Source organism: Falco peregrinus, chromosome 1, assembly GCF_023634155.1.
Source record: "Falco peregrinus isolate bFalPer1 chromosome 1, bFalPer1.pri, whole genome shotgun sequence".
Classification (NCBI taxonomy): Eukaryota; Metazoa; Chordata; class Aves; order Falconiformes; family Falconidae; genus Falco; species Falco peregrinus.
The window spans coordinates 56,134,335-56,161,759 of NC_073721.1; positions in this window are offsets into that span (position 1 = coordinate 56,134,335).

Genomic DNA, 27,425 nt, shown 5'->3' on the forward strand with positions numbered 1-27,425 from the left:
GCCGAGTCCAAAATTCAGCGCTTCCCCACCTCACCCCAGAAAGCAGGTAGAACAAGTTATGTGGTGCCTTTCAGCTGCCTAACGGAGCAATGTAAAAAATACCAAAAGAACTCGTTTCTGTCACCTTGCCCGATGGAGTTGTGCATGGGGTGTGTTTGGAACATTTTGTCACCAGCCGAGGCCAAAATTCAGCGCTTCCCCATCTCAGCCCAGAAAGCAGGTAGAACAAGTTTTGTGGTGCGTTTCAGCTGCCTACCGGGGTAATGTAAAAACTAGCAACAGAACTCGTATCTGGCCCCTTCCCCGATGGAGTTGTGCATGGGGTGTTTGGAACATTTTGTCACCAGCCGAGGCCAAAATTCAGCGCTTCCCCATCTCAGCCCAGAAAGCAGGTAGAATAAGTTTTGTGTTGCATTTCAGCTGCCTACCGCGGTAGTGTAAAAACTACCAACGGAACTCCTTTCTGGCACCTTCCCCGGAGGAGTTGTGCATGGGGTGTGTTTGGAACATTTTGTCACCAGCCGAGTCCAAAATTCAGCGCTTCCCGATCTCAGCCCAGAAAGCAGGTAGAACAACTTTTGTGGTGCCTTCCAGCTGCCTACCCTAGCAATGTAAAAAGTTCCAACAGAACTCCTTTCTGGCACCTTGCCCGATGGAGTTGTGCATGGGGTGTGTTTGGAACATTTTGTCACCAGCCGAGTCCAAATTTCAGCGCTTCCCCAACTGAGCCCAGAAAGCAGGTAGAACAACTTTTGTGATGCATTTCAGCTGCCTACCGCGGTAGTCTAAAAACTAGCCACAGAACTCGTATCTGGCCCCTTCCCCGGTGGAGTTGTGCATGGGGTGTGTTTGGAACATTTTGTCACCAGCCGAGGCCAAAATTCAGCGCTTCCCCATCTCAGCCCAGAAAGCAGGTAGAACAAGTTATGTGGTGCCTTTCAGCTGCCTACTGGGGTAGTGTAAAAACTACCAACGGAACTCCTTTCTGGCACCTTCCCCGGTGGAGTTGTGCATGGGGTGTTTTTGGAACATTTTGTCACCAGCCGAGTCCAAAATTCAGCGCTTCCCCATCTCAGCCCAGAAAGCAGGTAGAACAAGTCTTGTGGTGCCTTTCAGCTGCCTACCCGAGTAATGTAAAAAATTTCAACAGAACTCCTTTCTGGCACCTTCTCCAGTGGAGTTGTGCATGGGGTGTGCTTGGAACATTTTGTCACCAGCCGAGTCCAAAATTCAGCGATTCCCCATCTCAGCCCAGAAAGCAGGTAGAACAACTTCTGTGGTGCCTTTCACCTGCCTACCGCGGTAGTGTAAAAACTACCAAGAGAACTCCTGTCTGGCACGTTTCCCGATGGAGTTGTGCATGGGGTGTGTTTGGAACATTTTGTCACCAGCCGAGTCCAAAATTCAGCGCTTCCCCATCTCAGCCCAGAAAGCAGGTAGAACAAGTCTTGTGGTGCCTTTCAGCTGCCTACCCGAGTAATGTAAAAAATTTCAACAGAACTCCTTTCTGGCACCTTCTCCAGTGGAGTTGTGCATGGGGTGTGTTTGGAACTTTTTGTCACCAGCCGAGTCCAAAATTCAGCGCTTCCCCATCTCAGCCCAGAAAGCAGGTAGAACAAGTCTTGTGGTGCCTTTCAGCTGCCTACTGGGGTAGTGTAAAAACTTCCAACGGAACTCCTTTCTGGCACCTTCCACGGTGGAGTTGTGCATGGGGTGTGTTTGGAACATTTTGTCACCAGCCGAGGCCAAAATTCAGCGCTTCCCCATCTCAGCCCAGAAAGCAGGTAGAACAAGTCTTGTGGTGCCTTTCAGCTGCCTAACGGAGCAATGTAAAAAATACCAAAAGAACTCGTTTCTGGCACCTTCCCCGGTGGAGTTGTGCATGGGGTGTGTTTGGAACATTTTGTCACCAGCCGAGTCCAAAATTCAGCGCTTCCCCATCTCAGCCCAGAAAACAGGTAGAACAAGTTTTGTGGTGCCTTTCAGCTGCCTACTGGGGTAATGTAAAAACTACCAATAGAACTCATTTCTGGCACATTCCCCGGTGGAGTCGTTCATGGGGTGTGTTTGGAACATTTTGTCACCAGCCGAGTCCATACTTCAGCTCTTCCCCATCTCAGCCCAGAAAGTAGGATGAACTACATCTGTGGTACCTTTCAGCTGCCTACCGGGGTAGTGTAAAAACTAGCAAAGGAACTCCTTTCTGGCACCTTCCCCGGTGGAGTTGTGCATGGGGTGTGTTTGGAACATTTTGTGACCAGCCGAGGCCAAAATTCAGCGCTTCCCCATCCTAGCCCAGAAAGCAGGTAGAACAACTTTTGTGGTGCCTCCCAGCTGCCTACCCTAGCACTGTAAAAAGTACCAACAGAACTCCTTTCTGGCACCTTCTCCAGTGGAGTTCTGCATGGGGTGTATTTGGAACATTTTGTCACCAGCCGAGTCCAAAATTCAGCGCTTCCCCATCTCAGCCCAGAAAGCAGGTAGAACAAGTCTTGTGGTGCCTTTCAGCTGCCTAACGGAGCAATGTAAAAAGTACCAAAGGAACTCCTTTCTGGCACCTTCCCCGATGGAGTTGTGCATGGGGTGTGTTTGGAACATTTTGTCACCAGCCGAGTCCAAACTTCAGCTCTTCCCCATCTCAGCCCAGAAAGCAGGATGAACTACATCTGTGGTCCCTTTCACCTGCCTACCGGGGTAGTGTAAAAACTACCAACGGATCTTCTTTCTGGCACCTTCCCCGGTGGAGTTGTGCATGGGGTGTGTTTGGAACATTTTGTCAACAGCCGAGTCCAAAATTCAGCGCTTCCCCACCTCACCCCAGAAAGCAGGTAGAACAAGTTATGTGGTGCCTTTCAGCTGCCTAACGGAGCAATGTAAAAAATACCAAAAGAACTCGTTTCTGTCACCTTGCCCGATGGAGTTGTGCATGGGGTGTTTTTGGAACATTTTGTCACCAGCCTAGGCCAAACTTCAGCGCTTCCCCATCTCAGCCCAGAAAGCAGGATGAACTACATCTGTGGTCCCTTTCACCTGCCTACCGGGGTAGTGTAAAAACTACCAACGGATCTTCTTTCTGGCACCTTCCCCGGAGGAGTTGTGCATGGGGTGTGTTTGGAACATTTTGTCACCAGCCGAGGCCAAAATTCAGCGCTACCCCCATCTCAGCCCAGAAAGCAGGTAGAACAAGTCTTGTGGTGCCTTTCAGCTGCCTACCCGAGTAATGTAAGAAATACCAAAAGAACTCGTTTCTGGCACCTTCCCCGGTGGAGTTGTGCATGGGGTGTGTTTGGAACATTTTGTCAACAGCCGAGTCCAAAATTCAGCGCTTCCCCACCTCACCCCAGAAAGCAGGTAGAACAAGTTATGTGGTGCCTTTCAGCTGCCTAACGGAGCAATGTAAAAAATACCAAAAGAACTCGTTTCTGTCACCTTGCCCGATGGAGTTGTGCATGGGGTGTGTTTGGAACATTTTGTCACCAGCCGACTCCAAAATTCAGCGCTTCCCCATCTCAGCCCAGTAACCAGGTAGAACAAGTTTTGTGGTGCGTTTCAGCTGCCTACCGGGGTAATGTAAAAACTAGCAACAGAACTCCTTTCTGGCACCTTCTCCAGTGGAGTTGTGCATGGGGTGTGCTTGGAACATTTTGTCACCAGCCGAGGCCAAAATTCAGCGCTTCCCCATCTCAGCCCAGGAAGCAGGTAGAATAAGTTTTGTGTTGCATTTCAGCTGCCTACCGCGGTAGTGTAAAAACTACCAACGGAACTCCTTTCTGGCACCTTCCCCGGAGGAGTTGTGCATGGGGTGTGTTTGGAACATTTTGTCACCAGCCGAGTCCAAAATTCAGCGCTTCCCGATCTCAGCCCAGAAAGCAGGTAGAACAACTTTTGTGGTGCCTTCCAGCTGCCTACCCTAGCAATGTAAAAAGTTCCAACAGAACTCCTTTCTGGCACCTTGCCCGATGGAGTTGTGCATGGGGTGTGTTTGGAACATTTTGTCACCAGCCGAGTCCAAAATTCAGCGCTTCCCCAACTGAGCCCAGAAAGCAGGTAGAACAACTTTTGTGATGCATTTCAGCTGCCTACCGCGGTAGTCTAAAAACTAGCCACAGAAATCGTATCTGGCCCCTTCCCCGGTGGAGTTGTGCATGGGGTGTGTTTGGAACATTTTGTCACCAGCCGAGTCCAAAATTCAGCGATTCCCCATCTCAGCCCAGAAAGCAGGTAGAACAACTTCTGTGGTACCTTTCAGCTGCCTACCGCGGTAGTGTAAAAACTACCAAGAGAACTCCTGTCTGGCACGTTTCCCGATGGAGTTGTGCATGGGGTGTGTTTGGAACATTTTGTCACCAGCCGAGTCCAAAATTCAGCGCTTCCCCATCTCAGCCCAGAAAGCAGGTAGAACAAGTCTTGTGGTGCCTTTCAGCTGCCTACCCGAGTAATGTAAAAAATTTCAACAGAACTCCTTTCTGGCACCTTCCACGGTGGAGTTGTGCATGGGGTGTGTTTGGAACATTTTGTCACCAGCCGAGGCCAAAATTCAGCGCTTTCCCATCTCAGCTCAGAAAGCAGGTAGAACAAGTCTTGTGGTGCCTTTCAGCTGCCTAACGGAGCAATGTAAAAAATACCAAAAGAACTCGTTTCTGGCACCTTCCCCGGTGGAGTTGTGCATGGGGTGTGTTTGGAACATTTTGTCACCAGCCGAGTCCAAATTTCAGCGCTTCCCCATCTCAGCCCAGAAAGCAGGTAGAACAAGTCTTGTGGTGCCTTTCAGCTGCCTACCCGAGCAATCTAAAAAGTACCAAGAGAACTCCTTTCTGGCACCTTCCCCGGTGGAGTTGTGCATGGGGTGTGTTTGGAACATTTTGTGACCAGCCGAGGCCAAAATTCAGCGCTTCCCCATCCTAGCCCAGAAAGCAGGTAGAACAACTTTTGTGGTGCCTTCCAGCTGCCTACCCTAGCAATGTAAAAAGTACCGAGAGAACTCCTTTCTGGCCCCTTCGCCAGTGGAGTTGTGCATGGGGTGTGTTTGGAACATTTTGTCACCAGCCGAGTCCAAAATTCAGCGCTTCCCCAACTGAGCCCAGAAAGCAGGTAGAACAACTTTTGTGATGCAATTCAGCTGCCTACCGCGGTAGTCTAAAAACTAGCCACAGAACTCGTATCTGGCCCCTTCGCCAGTGGAGTTGTGCATGGGGTGTGTTAGGAACATTTTGTCACCAGCCGAGTCCAAAATTCAGCGCTTCCCCATCTCAGCCCAGAAAGCAGGTAAAACAACTTCTGTGGTGCCTTTCAGCTGCCTACAGGGGTAATGTAAAAACTAGCAACAGAACTCGTATCTGGCCCCTTCCCCGGAGGAGTTGTGCATGGGGTGTGTTTGGAACATTTGTCACCAGCCGAGGCCAAAATTCAGCGCTTCCCCATCTCAGCCCAGAAAGCAGGTAGAACAAGTTTTGTGGTGCCTTTCAGCTGCCTAACGGGATAATGTAAAAACTACCAAGAGAACTCCTTTCTGGCACCTTCACCGATGGAGTTGTGCATGGGGTGTGTTTGGAACATTTTGTCACCAGCCGAGTCCAAAATTCAGCCCTTCCCCATCCCTAGCCCAGAAAGCAGGTAGAACAAGTTTTGTGGTGCGTTTCAGCTGCCTACTGGGGTAGTGTAAAAACTACCAATAGAACTCGTTTCTGGCACATTCCCCGGTGGAGTTGTGCATGGGGTGTGTTTGGAACATTTTGTCACCAGCCGAGGCCAAAATTCAGCGCTTTCCCATCTCAGCCCAGGAAGCAGGTAGAATAAGTTTTGTGTTGCATTTCAGCTGCCTACCGCGGTAGTGTAAAAACTACCAACGGAACTCCTTTCTGGCACCTTCCCCGGAGGAGTTGTGCATGGGGTGTGTTTGGAACATTTTGTCACCAGCCGAGTCCAAAATTCAGCGCTTCCCGATCTCAGCCCAGAAAGCAGGTAGAACAACTTTTGTGGTGCCTTCCAGCTGCCTACCCTAGCAATGTAAAAAGTTCCAACAGAACTCCTTTCTGGCACCTTGCCCGATGGAGTTGTGCATGGGGTGTGTTTGGAACATTTTGTCACCAGCCGAGTCCAAAATTCAGCGCTTCCCCAACTGAGCCCAGAAAGCAGGTAGAACAACTTTTGTGATGCATTTCAGCTGCCTACCGCGGTAGTCTAAAAACTAGCCACAGAAATCGTATCTGGCCCCTTCCCCGGTGGAGTTGTGCATGGGGTGTGTTTGGAACATTTTGTCACCAGCCGAGTCCAAAATTCAGCGATTCCCCATCTCAGCCCAGAAAGCAGGTAGAACAACTTCTGTGGTACCTTTCAGCTGCCTACCGCGGTAGTGTAAAAACTACCAAGAGAACTCCTGTCTGGCACGTTTCCCGATGGAGTTGTGCATGGGGTGTGTTTGGAACATTTTGTCACCAGCCGAGTCCAAAATTCAGCGCTTCCCCATCTCAGCCCAGAAAGCAGGTAGAACAAGTCTTGTGGTGCCTTTCAGCTGCCTACCCGAGTAATGTAAAAAATTTCAACAGAACTCCTTTCTGGCACCTTCCACGGTGGAGTTGTGCATGGGGTGTGTTTGGAACATTTTGTCACCAGCCGAGGCCAAAATTCAGCGCTTTCCCATCTCAGCTCAGAAAGCAGGTAGAACAAGTCTTGTGGTGCCTTTCAGCTGCCTAACGGAGCAATGTAAAAAATACCAAAAGAACTCGTTTCTGGCACCTTCCCCGGTGGAGTTGTGCATGGGGTGTGTTTGGAACATTTTGTCACCAGCCGAGTCCAAATTTCAGCGCTTCCCCATCTCAGCCCAGAAAGCAGGTAGAACAAGTCTTGTGGTGCCTTTCAGCTGCCTACCCGAGCAATCTAAAAAGTACCAAGAGAACTCCTTTCTGGCACCTTCCCCGGTGGAGTTGTGCATGGGGTGTGTTTGGAACATTTTGTGACCAGCCGAGGCCAAAATTCAGCGCTTCCCCATCCTAGCCCAGAAAGCAGGTAGAACAACTTTTGTGGTGCCTTCCAGCTGCCTACCCTAGCAATGTAAAAAGTACCGAGAGAACTCCTTTCTGGCCCCTTCGCCAGTGGAGTTGTGCATGGGGTGTGTTTGGAACATTTTGTCACCAGCCGAGTCCAAAATTCAGCGCTTCCCCAACTGAGCCCAGAAAGCAGGTAGAACAACTTTTGTGATGCATTTCAGCTGCCTACCGCGGTAGTCTAAAAACTAGCCACAGAACTCGTATCTGGCCCCTTCGCCAGTGGAGTTGTGCATGGGGTGTGTTTGGAACATTTTGTCACCAGCCGAGTCCAAAATTCAGCGCTTCCCCATCTCAGCCCAGAAAGCAGGTAAAACAACTTCTGTGGTGCCTTTCAGCTGCCTACAGGGGTAATGTAAAAACTAGCAACAGAACTCGTATCTGGCCCCTTCCCCGGAGGAGTTGTGCATGGGGTGTGTTTGGAACATTTGTCACCAGCCGAGGCCAAAATTCAGCGCTTCCCCATCTCAGCCCAGAAAGCAGGTAGAACAAGTTTTGTGGTGCCTTTCAGCTGCCTAACGGGATAATGTAAAAACTACCAAGAGAACTCCTTTCTGGCACCTTCACCGATGGAGTTGTGCATGGGGTGTGTTTGGAACATTTTGTCACCAGCCGAGTCCAAAATTCAGCCCTTCCCCATCTCAGCCCAGAAAGCAGGTAGAACAAGTTTTGTGGTGCGTTTCAGCTGCCTACCGCGGTAGTGTAAAAACTACCAAGAGAACTCGTTTCTGGCACATTCCCCGGTGGAGTTGTGCATGGGGTGTGTTTGGAACATTTTGTCACCAGCCGAGGCCAAAATTCAGCGCTTCCCCATCTCAGCCCAGGAAGCAGGTAGAACAACTTTTGTGGTGCCTTCCAGCTGCCTACCCTAGCAATGTAAAAAGTTCCAACAGAACTCCTTTCTGGCACCTTGCCCGATGGAGTTGTGCATGGGGTGTGTTTGGAACATTTTGTCACCAGCCGAGTCCAAAATTCAGCGCTTCCCCAACTGAGCCCAGAAAGCAGGTAGAACAACTTTTGTGATGCATTTCAGCTGCCTACCGCGGTAGTCTAAAAACTAGCCACAGAAATCGTATCTGGCCCCTTCCCCGGTGGAGTTGTGCATGGGGTGTGTTTGGAACATTTTGTCACCAGCCGAGTCCAAAATTCAGCGATTCCCCATCTCAGCCCAGAAAGCAGGTAGAACAACTTCTGTGGTACCTTTCAGCTGCCTACCGCGGTAGTGTAAAAACTACCAAGAGAACTCCTGTCTGGCACGTTTCCCGATGGAGTTGTGCATGGGGTGTGTTTGGAACATTTTGTCACCAGCCGAGTCCAAAATTCAGCGCTTCCCCATCTCAGCCCAGAAAGCAGGTAGAACAAGTCTTGTGGTGCCTTTCAGCTGCCTACCCGAGTAATGTAAAAAATTTCAACAGAACTCCTTTCTGGCACCTTCCACGGTGGAGTTGTGCATGGGGTGTGTTTGGAACATTTTGTCACCAGCCGAGGCCAAAATTCAGCGCTTTCCCATCTCAGCTCAGAAAGCAGGTAGAACAAGTCTTGTGGTGCCTTTCAGCTGCCTAACGGAGCAATGTAAAAAATACCAAAAGAACTCGTTTCTGGCACCTTCCCCGGTGGAGTTGTGCATGGGGTGTGTTTGGAACATTTTGTCACCAGCCGAGTCCAAATTTAAGCGCTTCCCCATCTCAGCCCAGAAAGCAGGTAGAACAAGTCTTGTGGTGCCTTTCAGCTGCCTACCCGAGCAATCTAAAAAGTACCAAGAGAACTCCTTTCTGGCACCTTCCCCGGTGGAGTTGTGCATGGGGTGTGTTTGGAACATTTTGTGACCAGCCGAGGCCAAAATTCAGCGCTTCCCCATCCTAGCCCAGAAAGCAGGTAGAACAACTTTTGTGGTGCCTTCCAGCTGCCTACCCTAGCAATGTAAAAAGTACCGAGAGAACTCCTTTCTGGCCCCTTCGCCAGTGGAGTTGTGCATGGGGTGTGTTTGGAACATTTTGTCACCAGCCGAGTCCAAAATTCAGCGCTTCCCGATCTCAGCCCAGAAAGCAGGTAGAACAACTTTTGTGGTGCCTTCCTGCTGCCTACCGCGGTAGTCTAAAAACTAGCCACAGAACTCGTATCTGGCCCCTTCGCCAGTGGAGTTGTGCATGGGGTGTGTTTGGAACATTTTGTCACCAGCCGAGTCCAAAATTCAGCGCTTCCCCATCTCAGCCCAGAAAGCAGGTAAAACAACTTCTGTGGTGCCTTTCAGCTGCCTACAGGGGTAATGTAAAAACTAGCAACAGAACTCGTATCTGGCCCCTTCCCCGGAGGAGCTGTGCATGGGGTGTGTTTGGAACATTTGTCACCAGCCGAGGCCAAAATTCAGCGCTTCCCCATCTCAGCCCAGAAAGCAGGTAGAACAAGTTTTGTGGTGCCTTTCAGCTGCCTAACGGGATAATGTAAAAACTACCAAGAGAACTCCTTTCTGGCACCTTCACCGATGGAGTTGTGCATGGGGTGTGTTTGGAACATTTTGTCACCAGCCGAGTCCAAAATTCAGCCCTTCCCCATCTCAGCCCAGAAAGCAGGTAGAACAAGTTTTGTGGTGCGTTTCAGCTGCCTACTGGGGTAGTGTAAAAACTACCAATAGAACTCGTTTCTGGCACATTCCCCGGTGGAGTTGTGCATGGGGTGTGTTTGGAACATTTTGTCACCAGCCGAGTCCAAAATTCAGCGCTTCCCCATCTCAGCCCAGAAAGCAGGTAGAATAAGTTTTGTGTTGCATTTCAGCTGCCTACCGCGGTAGTGTAAAAACTACCAACGGAACTCCTTTCTGGCACCTTCCCCGGAGGAGTTGTGCATGGGGTGTGTTTGGAACATTTTGTCACCAGCCGAGTCCAAATTTCAGCGCTTCCCCATCTCAGCCCAGAAAGCAGGATGAACTACATCTGTGGTCCCTTTCACCTGCCTACCGGGGTAGTGTAAAAACTACCAACGGATCTTCTTTCTGGCAGCTTCCCCGGAGGAGTTGTGCATGGGGTGTGTTTGGAACATTTTGTCACCAGCCGAGTCCAAAATTCAGCGCTTCCCCATCTCAGCCCAGAAAGCAGGTAGAACAAGTCTTGTGGTGCCTTTCAGCTGCCTACCCGAGCAATCTAAAAAGTACCAAGAGAACTCCTTTCTGGCACCTTCCCCGGTGGAGTTGTGCATGGGGTGTGTTAGGAACATTTTGTCACCAGCCGAGGCCAAAATTCAGCGCTTCCCGATCTCAGCCCAGAAAGCAGGTAGAACAAGTTTTGTGGTGCCTTTCAGCTGCCTACTGGGGTAGTGTAAAAACTACCAATAGAACTCATTTCTGGCACCTTCCCCGGTGGAGTTGTGCATAGGGTGTGTTTGGAACATTTTGTCACCAGCCGAGTCCAAAATTCAGCGCTTCCCCATCTCAGCCCAGAAAGCAGGTAGAACAAGTTTTGTGGTGCGTTTCAGCTGTCTACTGGGGTAGTGTAAAAACTACCAATAGAACTCGTTTCTGGCACATTCCCCGGTGGAGTTGTGCATGGGGTGTGTTTGGAACATTTTGTCACCAGCCGAGTCCAAAATTCAGCGCTTCCCCATCTCAGCCCAGAAAGCAGGTAGAATAAGTTTTGTGTTGCATTTCAGCTGCCTACCGCGGTAGTGTAAAAACTACCAACGGAACTCCTTTCTGGCACCTTCCCCGGAGGAGTTGTGCATGGGGTGTGTTTGGAACATTTTGTCACCAGCCGAGTCCAAACTTCAGCGCTTCCCCATCTCAGCCCAGAAAGCAGGATGAACTACATCTGTGGTCCCTTTCACCTGCCTACCGGGGTAGTGTAAAAACTACCAACGGATCTTCTTTCTGGCAGCTTCCCCGGAGGAGTTGTGCATGGGGTGTGTTTGGAACATTTTGTCACCAGCCGAGTCCAAAATTCAGCGCTTCCCCATCTCAGCCCAGAAAGCAGGTAGAACAAGTCTTGTGGTGCCTTTCAGCTGCCTACCCGAGCAATCTAAAAAGTACCAAGAGAACTCCTTTCTGGCACCTTCCCCGGTGGAGTTGTGCATGGGGTGTGTTAGGAACATTTTGTCACCAGCCGAGGCCAAAATTCAGCGCTTCCCCATCTCAGCCCAGAAAGCAGGTAGAACAAGTTTTGTGGTGCCTTTCAGCTGCCTACTGGGGTAGTGTAAAAACTACCAATAGAACTCATTTCTGGCACCTTCCCCGGTGGAGTTGTGCATGGGGTGTGTTTGGAACATTTTGTCACCAGCCGAGTCCAAAATTCAGCGCTTCCCCATCTCAGCCCAGAAAGCAGGTAGAACAAGTTTTGTGGTGCCTTTCAGCTGCCTACTGGGGTAGTGTAAAAACTACCAATAGAACTCGTTTCTGGCACATTCCCCGGTGGAGTTGTGCATGGGGTGTGTTTGGAACATTTTGTCACCAGCCGAGTCCAAAATTCAGCGCTTCCCGATCTCAGCCCAGAAAGCAGGTAGAACAACTTTTGTGGTGCCTTCCTGCTGCCTACCCTAGCAATGTAAAAAGTTCCAAAAGAACTCCTTTCTGGCACCTTGCCCGATGGAGTTGTGCATGGGGTGTGTTTGGAACATTTTGTCACCAGCCGAGTCCAAAATTCAGCGCTTCCCCAACTGAGCCCAGAAAGCAGGTAGAACAACTTTTGTGATGCATTTCAGCTGCCTACCGCGGTAGTCTAAAAACTAGCCACAGAACTCGTATCTGGCCCCTTCCCCGGTGGAGTTGTGCATGGGGTGTGTTTGGAACATTTTGTCACCAGCCGAGTCCAAAATTCAGCGCTTCCCCATCTCAGCCCAGAAAGCAGGTAGAACAAGTCTTGTGGTGCCTTTCAGCTGCCTACCCGAGTAATGTAAAAAATTTTAACAGAACTCCTTTCTGGCACCTTCTCCAGTGGAGTTGTGCATGGGGTGTGCTTGGAACATTTTGTCACCAGCCGAGTCCAAAATTCAGCGCTTCCCCATCTCAGCCCAGAAAGCAGGTAGAACAAGTCTTGTGGTGCCTTTCAGCTGCCTACTGGCGTAGTGTAAAAACTACCAACGGAACTCCTTTCTGGCACGTTTCCTGATGGAGTTGTGCATGGGGTGTGTTTGGAACATTTTGTCACCAGCCGAGTCCAAAATTCAGCGATTCCCCATCTCAGCCCAGAAAGCAGGTAGAACAACTTCTGTGGTGCCTTTCACCTGCCTACCGCGGTAGTGTAAAAACTACCAAGAGAACTCCTGTCTGGCACGTTTCCCGATGGAGTTGTGCATGGGGTGTGTTTGGAACATTTTGTCACCAGCCGAGTCCAAAATTCAGCGCTTCCCCATCTCAGCCCAGAAAGCAGGTAGAACAAGTCTTGTGGTGCTTTTCAGCTGCCTACCCGAGTAATGTAAAAAATTTCAACAGAACTCCTTTCTGGCACCTTCTCCAGTGGAGTTGTACATGGGGTGTGTTTGGAACTTTTTGTCACCAGCCGAGTCCAAAATTCAGCGCTTCCCCATCTCAGCCCAGAAAGCAGGTAGAACAAGTCTTGTGGTGCCTTTCAGCTGCCTACTGGGGTAGTGTAAAAACTTCCAACGGAACTCCTTTCTGGCACCTTCCACGGTGGAGTTGTGCATGGGGTGTGTTTGGAACATTTTGTCACCAGCCGAGTCCAAAATTCAGCGCTTTCCCATCTCAGCCCAGAAAGCAGGTAGAACAAGTCTTGTGGTGCCTTTCAGCTGCCTAACGGAGCAATGTAAAAAATACCAAAAGAACTCGTTTCTGGCACCTTCCCCGGTGGAGTTGTGCATGGGGTGTGTTTGGAACATTTTGTCACCAGCCGAGGCCAAAATTCAGCGCTTCCCCATCTCAGCCCAGAAAGCAGGTAGAACAAGTTTTGTGGTGCCTTTCAGCTGCCTACCGGGGTAATGTAAAAACTAGCAACAGAACTCCTTTCTGGCACCTTCCCCGATGGAGTTGTGCATGGGGTGTGTTTGGAACATTTTGTCACCAGCCGAGTCCAAAATTCAGCGCTTCCCCATCTCAGCCCAGAAAGCAGGTAGAACAAGTCTTGTGGTGCCTTTCAGCTGCCTACCCGAGTAATGTAAAAAATTTCAACAGAACTCCTTTCTGGCACCTTCTCCAGTGGAGTTGTGCATGGGGTGTGTTTGGAACTTTTTGTCACCAGCCGAGTCCAAAATTCAGCGCTTCCCCATCTCAGCCCAGAAAGCAGGTAGAACAAGTCTTGTGGTGCCTTTCAGCTGCCGACTGGGGTAGTGTAAAAACTTCCAACGGAACTCCTTTCTGGCACCTTCCCCGGTGGAGTTGTGCATGGGGTGTGTTTGGAACATTTTGTCACCAGCCGAGTCCAAAATTCAGCGCTTCCCCATCTCAGCCCAGAAAGCAGTTAGAACAAGTCTTGTGGTGCCTTTCAGCTGCCTACCCGAGCAATGTAAAAAGTACCAAGAGAACTCCTTTCTGGCACCTTCCCCGGTGGAGTTGTGCATGGGGTGTGTTTGGAACATTTTGTCACCAGCCGAGGCCAAAATTCAGCCCTTCCCCATCTCAGCCCAGGAAGCAGGTAGAACAAGTTTTGTGGTGCCTTTCAGCTGCCTATTGGGGTAGTGTAAGAACTACCAATAGAACTCCTTTCTGGCACCTTCCCCGGAGGAGCTGTGCATGGGGTGTGTTTGGAACATTTTGTCACCAGCCGAGGCCAAACTTCAGCGCTTCCCCATCTCAGCCCAGAAAGCAGGTAGAACAAGTCTTGTGGTGCCTTTCAGCTGCCTACCCGAGCAATGTAAAAAGTACCAAAAGAACTCGTTTCTGGCACCTTCCCCGGTGGAGTTGTGCATGGGGTGTGTTTGGAACATTTTTTCACCAGCCGAGGCCAAAATTCAGCGCTTCCCAATCTCAGCCCAGAAAGCAGGATGAACTACATCTGTGGTGCATTTCAGCTGCCTACCCGAGTAATGTAAAAAGTTCTAAGAGAACTCCTTTCTGGCACCTTGCTCGATGGAGTTGTGCATGGGGTGTGTTTGGAACATTTTATCACCAGCCGAGTCCAAAATTCAGCGCTTCCCCATCTCAGCCCAGAAAGCAGGTAGAACAAGTCTTGTGGTGCCTTCCAGCTGCCTACCCTAGCAATGTAAAAAATACCGAGAGAACTCCTTTCTGGCACCTTCCCCGGAGGAGTTGTGCATGGGGTGTGTTTGGAACATTTTGTCACCAGCCGAGTCCAAAATTCAGCGCTTCCCCAACTGAGCCCAGAAAGCAGGTAGAACAACTTTTGTGATGCATTTCAGCTGCCTACCGCGGTAGTCTAAAAACTAGCCACAGAACTCGTATCTGGCCCCTTCCCCGGTGGAGTTGTGCATGGGGTGTGTTTGGAACATTTTGTCACCAGCCGAGTCCAAAATTCAGCGCTTCCCCATCACAGCCCAGAAAGCAGGTAGAACAAGTCTTGTGGTGCCTTTCAGCTGCCTACCCGAGTAATGTAAAAAATTTTAACAGAACTCCTTTCTGGCACCTTCTCCAGTGGAGTTGTGCATGGGGTGTGTTTGAAACATTTTGTCACCAGCCGAGTCCAAAATGCAGCGCTTCCCCATCTCAGCCCAGAAAGCACGTAGAACAAGTTATGTGGTGCCTTTCAGCTGCCTACTGGGGTAGTGTAAAAACTACCAACGGAACTCCTTTCTGGCACCTTCCCCGGTGGAGTTGTGCATGGGGTGTGTTTGGAACATTTTGTCACCAGCCGAGTCCAAAATTCAGCGCTTCCCCAACTGAGCCCAGAAAGCAGGTAGAACAACTTTTGTGATGCATTTCAGCTGCCTACCGCGGTAGTCTAAAAACTAGCCACAGAACTCGTATCTGGCCCCTTCCCCGGTGGAGTTGTGCATGGGGTGTGTTTGGAACATTTTGTCACCAGCCGAGTCCAAAATTCAGCGCTTCCCCATCTCAGCCCAGAAAGCAGGTAGAATAAGTTTTGTGTTGCATTTCAGCTGCCTACCGCGGTAGTCTAAAAACTACCAACGGAACTCCTTTCTGGCACCTTCCCCGGAGGAGTTGTGCATGGGGTGTGTTTGGAACATTTTGTCACCAGCAAAGGGCAAAATTCAGCGCTTCCCCATCTCAGCCCAGAAAGCAGGTAGAACAAGTCTTGTGGTGCCTTTCAGCTGCCTACCCGAGTAATGTAAAAAATTTCAACAGAACTCCTTTCTGGCACCTTCTCCAGTGGAGTTGTGCATGGGGTGTGTTTGGAACTTTTTGTCACCAGCCGAGTCCAAAATTCAGCGCTTCCCCATCTCAGCCCAGAAAGCAGGTAGAACAAGTCTTGTGGTGCCTTTCAGCTGCCGACTGGGGTAGTGTAAAAACTTCCAACGGAACTCCTTTCTGGCACCTTCCCCGGTGGAGTTGTGCATGGGGTGTGTTTGGAACATTTTGTCACCAGCCGAGTCCAAAATTCAGCGATTCCCCATCTCAGCCCAGAAAGCAGTTAGAACAAGTCTTGTGGTGCCTTTCAGCTGCCTACCCGAGCAATGTAAAAAGTACCAAGAGAACTCCTTTCTGGCACCTTCCCCGGTGGAGTTGTGCATGGGGTGTGTTTGGAACATTTTGTCACCAGCCGAGGCCAAAATTCAGCCCTTCCCCATCTCAGCCCAGGAAGCAGGTAGAACAAGTTTTGTGGTGCCTTTCAGCTGCCTATTGGGGTAGTGTAAGAACTACCAATAGAACTCCTTTCTGGCACCTTCCCCGGAGGAGCTGTGCATGGGGTGTGTTTGGAACATTTTGTCACCAGCCGAGGCCAAACTTCAGCGATTCCCCATCTCAGCCCAGAAAGCAGGTAGAACAAGTCTTGTGGTGCCTTTCAGCTGCCTACCCGAGCAATGTAAAAAGTACCAAAAGAACTCGTTTCTGGCACCTTCCCCGGTGGAGTTGTGCATGGGGTGTGTTTGGAACATTTTTTCACCAGCCGAGGCCAAAATTCAGCGCTTCCCAATCTCAGCCCAGAAAGCAGGATGAACTACATCTGTGGTGCATTTCAGCTGCCTACCCGAGTAATGTAAAAAGTTCTAAGAGAACTCCTTTCTGGCACCTTGCTCGATGGAGTTGTGCATGGGGTGTGTTTGGAACATTTTATCACCAGCCGAGTCCAAAATTCAGCGCTTCCCCATCTCAGCCCAGAAAGCAGGTAGAACAAGTCTTGTGGTGCCTTCCAGCTGCCTACCCTAGCAATGTAAAAAATACCGAGAGAACTCCTTTCTGGCACCTTCCCCGGAGGAGTTGTGCATGGGGTGTGTTTGGAACATTTTGTCACCAGCCGAGTCCAAAATTCAGCGCTTCCCCAACTGAGCCCAGAAAGCAGGTAGAACAACTTTTGTGATGCATTTCAGCTGCCTACCGCGGTAGTCTAAAAACTAGCCACAGAACTCGTATCTGGCCCCTTCCCCGGTGGAGTTGTGCATGGGGTGTGTTTGGAACATTTTGTCACCAGCCGAGTCCAAAATTCAGCGCTTCCCCATCACAGCCCAGAAAGCAGGTAGAACAAGTCTTGTGGTGCCTTTCAGCTGCCTACCCGAGTAATGTAAAAAATTTTAACAGAACTCCTTTCTGGCACCTTCTCCAGTGGAGTTGTGCATGGGGTGTGTTTGGAACATTTTGTCACCAGCCGAGTCCAAAATGCAGCGCTTCCCCATCTCAGCCCAGAAAGCACGTAGAACAAGTTATGTGGTGCCTTTCAGCTGCCTACTGGGGTAGTGTAAAAACTACCAACGGAACTCCTTTCTGGCACCTTCCCCGGTGGAGTTGTGCATGGGGTGTGTTTGGAACATTTTGTCACCAGCCGAGTCCAAAATTCAGCGCTTCCCCATCTCAGCCCAGAAAGCAGGTAGAACAAGTCTTGTGGTGCCTTTCAGCTGCCTAATGGAGCAATGTAAAAAATACCAAAACAACTCGTTTCTGGCACCTTCCCCGGTGGAGTTGTGCATGGGGTGTGTTTGGAACATTTTGTCACCAGCCGAGTCCAAAATTCAGCGCTTCCCCAACTGAGCCCAGAAAGCAGGTAGAACAACTTTTGTGATGCATTTCAGCTGCCTACCGCGGTAGTCTAAAAACTAGCCACAGAACTCGTATCTGGCCCCTTCCCCGGTGGAGTTGTGCATGGGGTGTGTTTGGAACATTTTGTCACCAGCCGAGTCCAAAATTCAGCGCTTCCCCATCTCAGCCCAGAAAGCAGGTAGAATAAGTTTTGTGTTGCATTTCAGCTGCCTACCGCGGTAGTCTAAAAACTACCAACGGAACTCCTTTCTGGCACCTTCCCCGGAGGAGTTGTGCATGGGGTGTGTTTGGAACATTTTGTCACCAGCCGAGGCCAAAATTCAGCGCTTCCCCATCTCAGCCCAGAAAGCAGGATGAACTACATCTGTGGTCCCTTTCACCTGCCTACCGGGGTAGTGTAAAAACTACCAACGGATCTTCTTTCTGGCAGCTTCCCCGGAGGAGTTGTGCATGGGGTGTGTTTGGAACATTTTGTCACCAGCCGAGTCCAAAATTCAGCGCTTCCCCATCTCAGCCCAGAAAGCAGGTAGAACAAGTCTTGTGGTGCCTTTCAGCTGCCTACCCGAGCAATCTAAAAAGTACCAAGAGAACTCCTTTCTGGCACCTTCCCCGGTGGAGTTGTGCATGGGGTGTGTTAGGAACATTTTGTCACCAGCCGAGGCCAAAATTCAGCGCTTCCCCATCTCAGCCCAGAAAGCAGGTAGAACAAGTTTTGTGGTGCCTTTCAGCTGCCTACTGGGGTAGTGTAAAAACTACCAATAGAACTCGTTTCTGGCACATTCCCCGTTGGAGTTGTGCATGGGGTGTGTTTGGAACATTTTGTCACCAGCCGAGTCCAAAATTCAGCGCTTCCCGATCTCAGCCCAGAAAGCAGGTAGAACAACTTTTGTGGTGCCTTCCTGCTGCCTACCCTAGCAATGTAAAAAGTTCCAACAGAACTCCTTTCTGGCACCTTGCCCGATGGAGTTGTGCATGGGGTGTGTTTGGAACATTTTGTCACCAGCCGAGTCCAAAATTCAGCGCTTCCCCAACTGAGCCCAGAAAGCAGGTAGAACAACTTTTGTGATGCATTTCAGCTGCCTACCGCGGTAGTCTAAAAACTAGCCACAGAACTCGTATCTGGCCCCTTCCCCGGTGGAGTTGTGCATGGGGTGTGTTTGGAACATTTTGTCACCAGCCGAGTCCAAAATTCAGCGCTTCCCCATCTCAGCCCAGAAAGCAGGTAGAACAAGTTATGTGGTGCCTTTCAGCTGCCTACTGGGGTAGTGTAAAAACTACCAACGGAACTCCTTTCTGGCACCTTCCCCGGTGGAGTTGTGCATGGGGTGTGTTTGGAACATTTTGTCACCAGCCGAGTCCAAAATTCAGCGCTTCCCCATCTCAGCCCAGAAAGCAGGTAGAACAAGTCTTGTGGTGCCTTTCAGCTGCCTAATGGAGCAATGTAAAAAATACCAAAACAACTCGTTTCTGGCACCTTCCCCGGTGGAGTTGTGCATGGGGTGTGTTTGGAACATTTTGTCACCAGCCGAGTCAAAGATTCAGCGCTTCCCCCACTGAGCCCAGAAAGCAGGTAGAACAACTTTTGTGATGCATTTCAGCTGCCTACCGCGGTAGTCTAAAAACTAGCCACAGAACTCGTATCTGGCCCCTTCCCCGGTGGAGTTGTGCATGGGGTGTGTTTGGAACATTTTGTCACCAGCCGAGTCCAAAATTCAGCGCTTCCCCATCTCAGCCCAGAAAGCAGGTAGAATAAGTTTTGTGTTGCATTTCAGCTGCCTACCGCGGTAGTCTAAAAACTACCAACGGAACTCCTTTCTGGCACCTTCCCCGGAGGAGTTGTGCATGGGGTGTGTTTGGAACATTTTGTCACCAGCCGAGGCCAAAATTCAGCGCTTCCCCATCTCAGCCCAGAAAGCAGGATGAACTACATCTGTGGTCCCTTTCACCTGCCTACCGGGGTAGTGTAAAAACTACCAACGGATCTTCTTTCTGGCAGCTTCCCCGGAGGAGTTGTGCATGGGGTGTGTTTGGAACATTTTGTCACCAGCCGAGTCCAAAATTCAGCGCTTCCCCATCTCAGCCCAGAAAGCAGGTAGAACAAGTTTTGTGGTGCCTTTCAGCTGCCTACTGGGGTAGTGTAAAAACTACCAATAGAACTCGTTTCTGGCACATTCCCCGTTGGAGTTGTGCATGGGGTGTGTTTGGAACATTTTGTCACCAGCCGAGTCCAAAATTCAGCGCTTCCCGATCTCAGCCCAGAAAGCAGGTAGAACATCTTTTGTGGTGCCTTCCTGCTGCCTACCCTAGCAATGTAAAAAGTTCCAACAGAACTCCTTTCTGGCACCTTGCCCGATGGAGTTGTGCATGGGGTGTGTTTGGAACATTTTGTCACCAGCCGAGTCCAAAATTCAGCGCTTCCCCAACTGAGCCCAGAAAGCAGGTAGAACAACTTTTGTGATGCATTTCAGCTGCCTACCGCGGTAGTCTAAAAACTAGCCACAGAACTCGTATCTGGCCCCTTCCCCGGTGGAGTTGTGCATGGGGTGTGTTTGGAACATTTTGTCACCAGCCGAGTCCAAAATTCAGCGCTTCCCCATCTCAGCCCAGAAAGCAGGTAGAACAAGTTATGTGGTGCCTTTCAGCTGCCTACTGGGGTAGTGTAAAAACTACCAACGGAACTCCTTTCTGGCACATTCCCCGGTGGAGTTGTGCATGGGGTGTGTTTGGAACATTTTGTCACCAGCCGAGTCCAAAATTCAGCGCTTCCCCATCTCAGCCCAGAAAGCAGGTAGAAGAAGTCTTGTGGTGCCTTTCAGCTGCCTACCCGAGTAATGTAAAAAATTTTAACAGAACTCCTTTCTGGCACCTTCTCCAGTGGAGTTGTGCATGGGGTGTGCTTGGAACATTTTGTCACCAGCCGAGGCCAAAATTCAGCGCTTCCCCATCTCAGCCCAGAAAGCAGGTAGAACAAGTCTTGTGGTGCCTTTCAGCTGCCTACTGGGGTAGTGTAAAAACTACCAACGGAACTCCTTTCTGGCACGTTTCCTGATGGAGTTGTGCATGGGGTGTGTTTGGAACATTTTGTCACCAGCCGAGTCCAAAATTCAGCGATTCCCCATCTCAGCCCAGAAAGCAGGTAGAACAACTTCTGTGGTGCCTTTCACCTGCCTACCGCGGTAGTGTAAAAACTACCAAGAGAACTCCTGTCTGGCACGTTTCCCGATGGAGTTGTGCATGGGGTGTGTTTGGAACATTTTGTCACCAGCCGAGTCCAAAATTCAGCGCTTCCCCATCTCAGCCCAGAAAGCAGGTAGAACAAGTCTTGTGGTGCTTTTCAGCTGCCTACCCGAGTAATGTAAAAAATTTCAACAGAACTCCTTTCTGGCACCTTCTCCAGTGGAGTTGTGCATGGGGTGTGTTTGGAACTTTTTGTCACCAGCCGAGTCCAAAATTCAGCGCTTCCCCATCTCAGCCCAGAAAGCAGGTAGAACAAGTCTTGTGGTGCCTTTCAGCTGCCTACTGGGGTAGTGTAAAAACTTCCAACGGAACTCCTTTCTGGCACCTTCCCCGGTGGAGTTGTGCATGGGGTGTGTTTGGAACATTTTGTCACCAGCCGAGTCCAAAACGCAGCGCTTCCCCATCTCAGCCCAGAAAGCAGGTAGAACAAGTTATGTGGTGCCTTTCAGCTGCCTACTGGGGTAGTGTAAAAACTACCAACGGAACTCCTTTCTGGCACCTTCTCCAGTGGAGTTGTGCATGGGGTGTGTTTGGAACTTTTTGTCACCAGCCGAGTCCAAAATTCAGCGCTTCCCCATCTCAGCCCAGAAAGCAGGTAGAACAAGTCTTGTGGTGCCTTTCAGCTGCCTACTGGGGTAGTGTAAAAACTTCCAGCGGAACTCCTTTCTGGCCCCTTCCACGGTGGAGTTGTGCATGGGGTGTGTTTGGAACATTTTGTCACCAGCCGAGTCCAAAATTCAGCGCTTTCCCATCTCAGCCCAGAAAGCAGGTAGAACAAGTCTTGTGGTGCCTTTCAGCTGCCTACCCGAGCAATGTAAAAAGTACCAAAAGAACTCGTTTCTGGCACCTTCCCCGGTGGAGTTGTGCATGGGGTGTGTTTGGAACATTTTTTCACCAGCCGAGGCCAAAATTCAGCGCTTCCCAATCTCAGCCCAGAAAGCAGGATGAACTACATCTGTGGTGCATTTCAGCTGCCTACCCGAGTAATGTAAAATTTCTAAGAGAACTCCTTTCTGGCACCTTGCTCGATGGAGTTGTGCATGGGGTGTGTTTGGAACATTTTATCACCAGCCGAGTCCAAAATTCAGCGCTTCCCCATCTCAGCCCAGAAAGCAGGTAGAACAAGTCTTGTGGTGCCTTCCAGCTGCCTACCCTAGCAATGTAAAAAATACCGAGAGAACTCCTTTCTGGCACCTTCCCCGGAGGAGTTGTGCATGGGGTGTGTTTGGAACATTTTGTCACCAGCCGAGTCCAAAATTCAGCGCTTCCCCAACTGAGCCCAGAAAGCAGGTAGAACAACTTTTGTGATGCATTTCAGCTGCCTACCGCGGTAGTCTAAAAACTAGCCACAGAACTCGTATCTGGCCCCTTCCCCGGTGGAGTTGTGCATGGGGTGTGTTTGGAACATTTTGTCACCAGCCGAGTCCAAAATTCAGCGCTTCCCCATCACAGCCCAGAAAGCAGGTAGAACAAGTCTTGTGGTGCCTTTCAGCTGCCTACCCGAGTAATGTAAAAAATTTTAACAGAACTCCTTTCTGGCACCTTCTCCAGTGGAGTTGTGCATGGGGTGTGTTTGGAACATTTTGTCACCAGCCGAGTCCAAAATGCAGCGCTTCCCCATCTCAGCCCAGAAAGCACGTAGAACAAGTTATGTGGTGCCTTTCAGCTGCCTACTGGGGTAGTGTAAAAACTACCAACGGAACTCCTTTCTGGCACCTTCCCCGGTGGAGTTGTGCATGGGGTGTGTTTGGAACATTTTGTCACCAGCCGAGTCCAAAATTCAGCGCTTCCCCATCTCAGCCCAGAAAGCAGGTAGAACAAGTCTTGTGGTGCCTTTCAGCTGCCTAATGGAGCAATGTAAAAAATACCAAAACAACTCGTTTCTGGCACCTTCCCCGGTGGAGTTGTGCATGGGGTGTGTTTGGAACATTTTGTCACCAGCCGAGTCCAAAATTCAGCGCTTCCCCAACTGAGCCCAGAAAGCAGGTAGAACAACTTTTGTGATGCATTTCAGCTGCCTACCGCGGTAGTCTAAAAACTAGCCACAGAACTCGTATCTGGCCCCTTCCCCGGTGGAGTTGTGCATGGGGTGTGTTTGGAACATTTTGTCACCAGCCGAGTCCAAAATTCAGCGCTTCCCCATCTCAGCCCAGAAAGCAGGTAGAATAAGTTTTGTGTTGCATTTCAGCTGCCTACCGCGGTAGTCTAAAAACTACCAACGGAACTCCTTTCTGGCACCTTCCCCGGAGGAGTTGTGCATGGGGTGTGTTTGGAACATTTTGTCACCAGCCGAGGCCAAAATTCAGCGCTTCCCCATCTCAGCCCAGAAAGCAGGATGAACTACATCTGTGGTCCCTTTCACCTGCCTACCGGGGTAGTGTAAAAACTACCAACGGATCTTCTTTCTGGCAGCTTCCCCGGAGGAGTTGTGCATGGGGTGTGTTTGGAACATTTTGTCACCAGCCGAGTCCAAAATTCAGCGCTTCCCCATCTCAGCCCAGAAAGCAGGTAGAACAAGTCTTGTGGTGCCTTTCAGCTGCCTACCCGAGCAATCTAAAAAGTACCAAGAGAACTCCTTTCTGGCACCTTCCCCGGTGGAGTTGTGCATGGGGTGTGTTAGGAACATTTTGTCACCAGCCGAGGCCAAAATTCAGCGCTTCCCCATCTCAGCCCAGAAAGCAGGTAGAACAAGTTTTGTGGTGCCTTTCAGCTGCCTACTGGGGTAGTGTAAAAACTACCAATAGAACTCGTTTCTGGCACATTCCCCGTTGGAGTTGTGCATGGGGTGTGTTTGGAACATTTTGTCACCAGCCGAGTCCAAAATTCAGCGCTTCCCGATCTCACCCCAGAAAGCAGGTAGAACAACTTTTGTGGTGCCTTCCTGCTGCCTACCCTAGCAATGTAAAAAGTTCCAACAGAACTCCTTTCTGGCACCTTGCCCGATGGAGTTGTGCATGGGGTGTGTTTGGAACATTTTGTCACCAGCCGAGTCCAAAATTCAGCGCTTCCCCAACTGAGCCCAGAAAGCAGGTAGAACAACTTTTGTGATGCATTTCAGCTGCCTACCGCGGTAGTCTAAAAACTAGCCACAGAACTCGTATCTGGCCCCTTCCCCGGTGGAGTTGTGCATGGGGTGTGTTTGGAACATTTTGTCACCAGCCGAGTCCAAAATTCAGCGCTTCCCCATCTCAGCCCAGAAAGCAGGTAGAACAAGTTATGTGGTGCCTTTCAGCTGCCTACTGGGGTAGTGTAAAAACTACCAACGGAACTCCTTTCTGGCACCTTCCCCGGTGGAGTTGTGCATGGGGTGTGTTTGGAACATTTTGTCACCAGCCGAGTCCAAAATTCAGCGCTTCCCCATCTCAGCCCAGAAAGCAGGTAGAACAAGTCTTGTGGTGCCTTTCAGCTGCCTACCCGAGCAATGTAAAAAGTACCAAGAGAACTCCTTTCTGGCACCTTCCCCGGTGGAGTTGTGCATGGGGTGTGTTTGGAACATTTTGTCACCAGCCGAGGCCAAAATTCAGTGCTTCCCAACCTCACCCCAGAAAGCAGGATGAACTACATCTGTGGTACCTTTCAGCTGCCTACCGGGGTAGTGTAAAAACTAGCAAAACAACTCGTTTCTGGCACCTTCCCCGGTGGAGTTGTGCATGGGGTGTGTTTGGAACATTTTGTCACCAGCCGAGTCCAAAATTCAGCGCTTCCCCAACTGAGCCCAGAAAGCAGGTAGAATAAGTTTTGTGTTGCATTTCAGCTGCCAACCGCGGTAGTGTAAAAACTACCAACGGAACTCCTTTCTGGCACCTTCCCCGGAGGAGTTGTGCATGGGGTGTGTTTGGAACATTTTGTCACCAGCCGAGGCCAAACTTCAGCGCTTCCCCATCTCAGCCCAGAAAGCAGGATGAACTACATCTGTGGTCCCTTTCACCTGCCTACCGGGGTAGTGTAAAAACTACCAACGGATCTTCTTTCTGGCAGCTTCCCCGGAGGAGTTGTGCATGGGGTGTGTTTGGAACATTTTGTCACCAGCCGAGTCCAAAATTCAGCGCTTCCCCATCTCAGCCCAGAAAGCAGGTAGAACAAGTTTTGTGGTGCCTTTCAGCTGCCTACTGGGGTAGTGTAAAAACTACCAATAGAACTCGTTTCTGGCACATTCCCCGTTGGAGTTGTGCATGGGGTGTGTTTGGAACATTTTGTTACCAGCCGAGTCCAAAATTCAGCGCTTCCCGATCTCAGCCCAGAAAGCAGGTAGAACATCTTTTGTGGTGCCTTCCTGCTGCCTACCCTAGCAATGTAAAAAGTTCCAACAGAACTCCTTTCTGGCACCTTGCCCGATGGAGTTGTGCATGGGGTGTGTTTGGAACATTTTGTCACCAGCCGAGTCCAAAATTCAGCGCTTCCCCAACTGAGCCCAGAAAGCAGGTAGAACAACTTTTGTGATGCATTTCAGCTGCCTACCGCGGTAGTCTAAAAACTAGCCACAGAACTCGTATCTGGCCCCTTCCCCGGTGGAGTTGTGCATGGGGTGTGTTTGGAACATTTTGTCACCAGCCGAGTCCAAAATTCAGCGCTTCCCCATCTCAGCCCAGAAAGCAGGTAGAACAAGTTATGTGGTGCCTTTCAGCTGCCTACTGGGGTAGTGTAAAAACTACCAACGGAACTCCTTTCTGGCACATTCCCCGGTGGAGTTGTGCATGGGGTGTGTTTGGAACATTTTGTCACCAGCCGAGTCCAAAATTCAGCGCTTCCCCATCTCAGCCCAGAAAGCAGGTAGAAGAAGTCTTGTGGTGCCTTTCAGCTGCCTACCCGAGTAATGTAAAAAATTTTAACAGAACTCCTTTCTGGCACCTTCTCCAGTGGAGTTGTGCATGGGGTGTGCTTGGAACATTTTGTCACCGGCCGAGTCCAAAATTCAGCGCTTCCCCATCTCAGCCCAGAAAGCAGGTAGAACAAGTCTTGTGGTGCCTTTCAGCTGCCTACTGGGGTAGTGTAAAAACTACCAACGGAACTCCTTTCTGGCACGTTTCCTGATGGAGTTGTGCATGGGGTGTGTTTGGAACATTTTGTCACCAGCCGAGTCCAAAATTCAGCGATTCCCCATCTCAGCCCAGAAAGCAGGTAGAACAACTTCTGTGGTGCCTTTCACCTGCCTACCGCGGTAGTGTAAAAACTACCAAGAGAACTCCTGTCTGGCACGTTTCCCGATGGAGTTGTGCATGGGGTGTGTTTGGAACATTTTGTCACCAGCCGAGTCCAAAATTCAGCGCTTCCCCATCTCAGCCCAGAAAGCAGGTAGAACAAGTCTTGTGGTGCTTTTCAGCTGCCTACCCGAGTAATGTAAAAAATTTCAACAGAACTCCTTTCTGGCACCTTCTCCAGTGGAGTTGTGCATGGGGTGTGTTTGGAACTTTTTGTCACCAGCCGAGTCCAAAATTCAGCGCTTCCCCATCTCAGCCCAGAAAGCAGGTAGAACAAGTCTTGTGGTGCCTTTCAGCTGCCTACTGGGGTAGTGTAAAAACTTCCAACGGAACTCCTTTCTGGCACCTTCCCCGGTGGAGTTGTGCATGGGGTGTGTTTGGAACATTTTGTCACCAGCCGAGTCCAAAATGCAGCGCTTCCCCATCTCAGCCCAGAAAGCAGGTAGAACAAGTTATGTGGTGCCTTTCAGCTGCCTACTGGGGTAGTGTAAAAACTACCAACGGAACTCCTTTCTGGCACCTTCTCCAGTGGAGTTGTGCATGGGGTGTGTTTGGAACTTTTTGTCACCAGCCGAGTCCAAAATTCAGCGCTTCCCCATCTCAGCCCAGAAAGCAGGTAGAACAAGTCTTGTGGTGCCTTTCAGCTGCCTACTGGGGTAGTGTAAAAACTTCCAGCGGAACTCCTTTCTGGCACCTTCCACAGTGGAGTTGTGCATGGGGTGTGTTTGGAACATTTTGTCACCAGCCGAGTCCAAAATTCAGCGCTTTCCCATCTCAGCCCAGAAAGCAGGTAGAACAAGTCTTGTGGTGCCTTTCAGCTGCCTAACGGAGCAATGTAAAAAATACCAAAAGAACTCGTTTCTGGCACCTTCCCCGGTGGAGTTGTGCATGGGGTGTGTTTGGAACATTTTGTCACAAGCCGAGTCCAAAATTCAGCGCTTCCCCATCTCAGCCCAGAAAGCAGGTAGAACAAGTTTTGTGGTGCCTTTCAGCTGCCTACCGGGGTAATGTAAAAACTAGCAACAGAACTCCTTTCTGGCACCTTCCCCGATGGAGTTGTGCATGGGGTGTGTTTGGAACATTTTGTCACCAGCCGAGTCCAAAATTCAGCGCTTCCCCATCTCAGCCCAGAAAGCAGGTAGAACAAGTCTTGTGGTGCCTTTCAGCTGCCTACCCGACTAATGTAAAAAATTTCAACAGAACTCCTTTCTGGCACCTTCTCCAGTGGAGTTGTGCATGGGGTGTGTTTGGAACTTTTTGTCACCAGCCGAGTCCAAAATTCAGCGCTTCCCCATCTCAGCCCAGAAAGCAGGTAGAACAAGTCTTGTGGTGCCTTCCAGCTGCCTACCCTAGCAATGTAAAAAATACCGAGAGAACTCCTTTCTGGCACCTTCCCCGGAGGAGTTGTGCATGGGGTGTGTTTGGAACATTTTGTCACCAGCCGAGTCCAAAATTCAGCGCTTCCCCAACTGAGCCCAGAAAGCAGGTAGAACAACTTTTGTGATGCATTTCAGCTGCCTACCGCGGTAGTCTAAAAACTAGCCACAGAACTCGTATCTGGCCCCTTCGCCAGTGGAGTTGTGCATGGGGTGTGTTTGGAACATTTTGTCACCAGCCGAGGCCAAAATTCAGCGCTTCCCCATCTCAACCCAGAAAGCAGGTAGAACAACTTTTGTGGTGCCTTCCAGCTGCCTACCCTAGCAATGTAAAAAGTACCAACGGAACTCCTTTCTGGCACGTTCCGCGGTGGAGTTGTGCATGGGGTGTGTTTGGAACATTTTGTCACCAGCCGAGACCAAAATTCAGCGCTTCCCCATCTCAGCCCAGAAAGCAGGATGAACTACATCTGTGGTGCATTTCAGCTGCCTACCCGAGTAATGTAAAAAGTTCCAAAAGAAC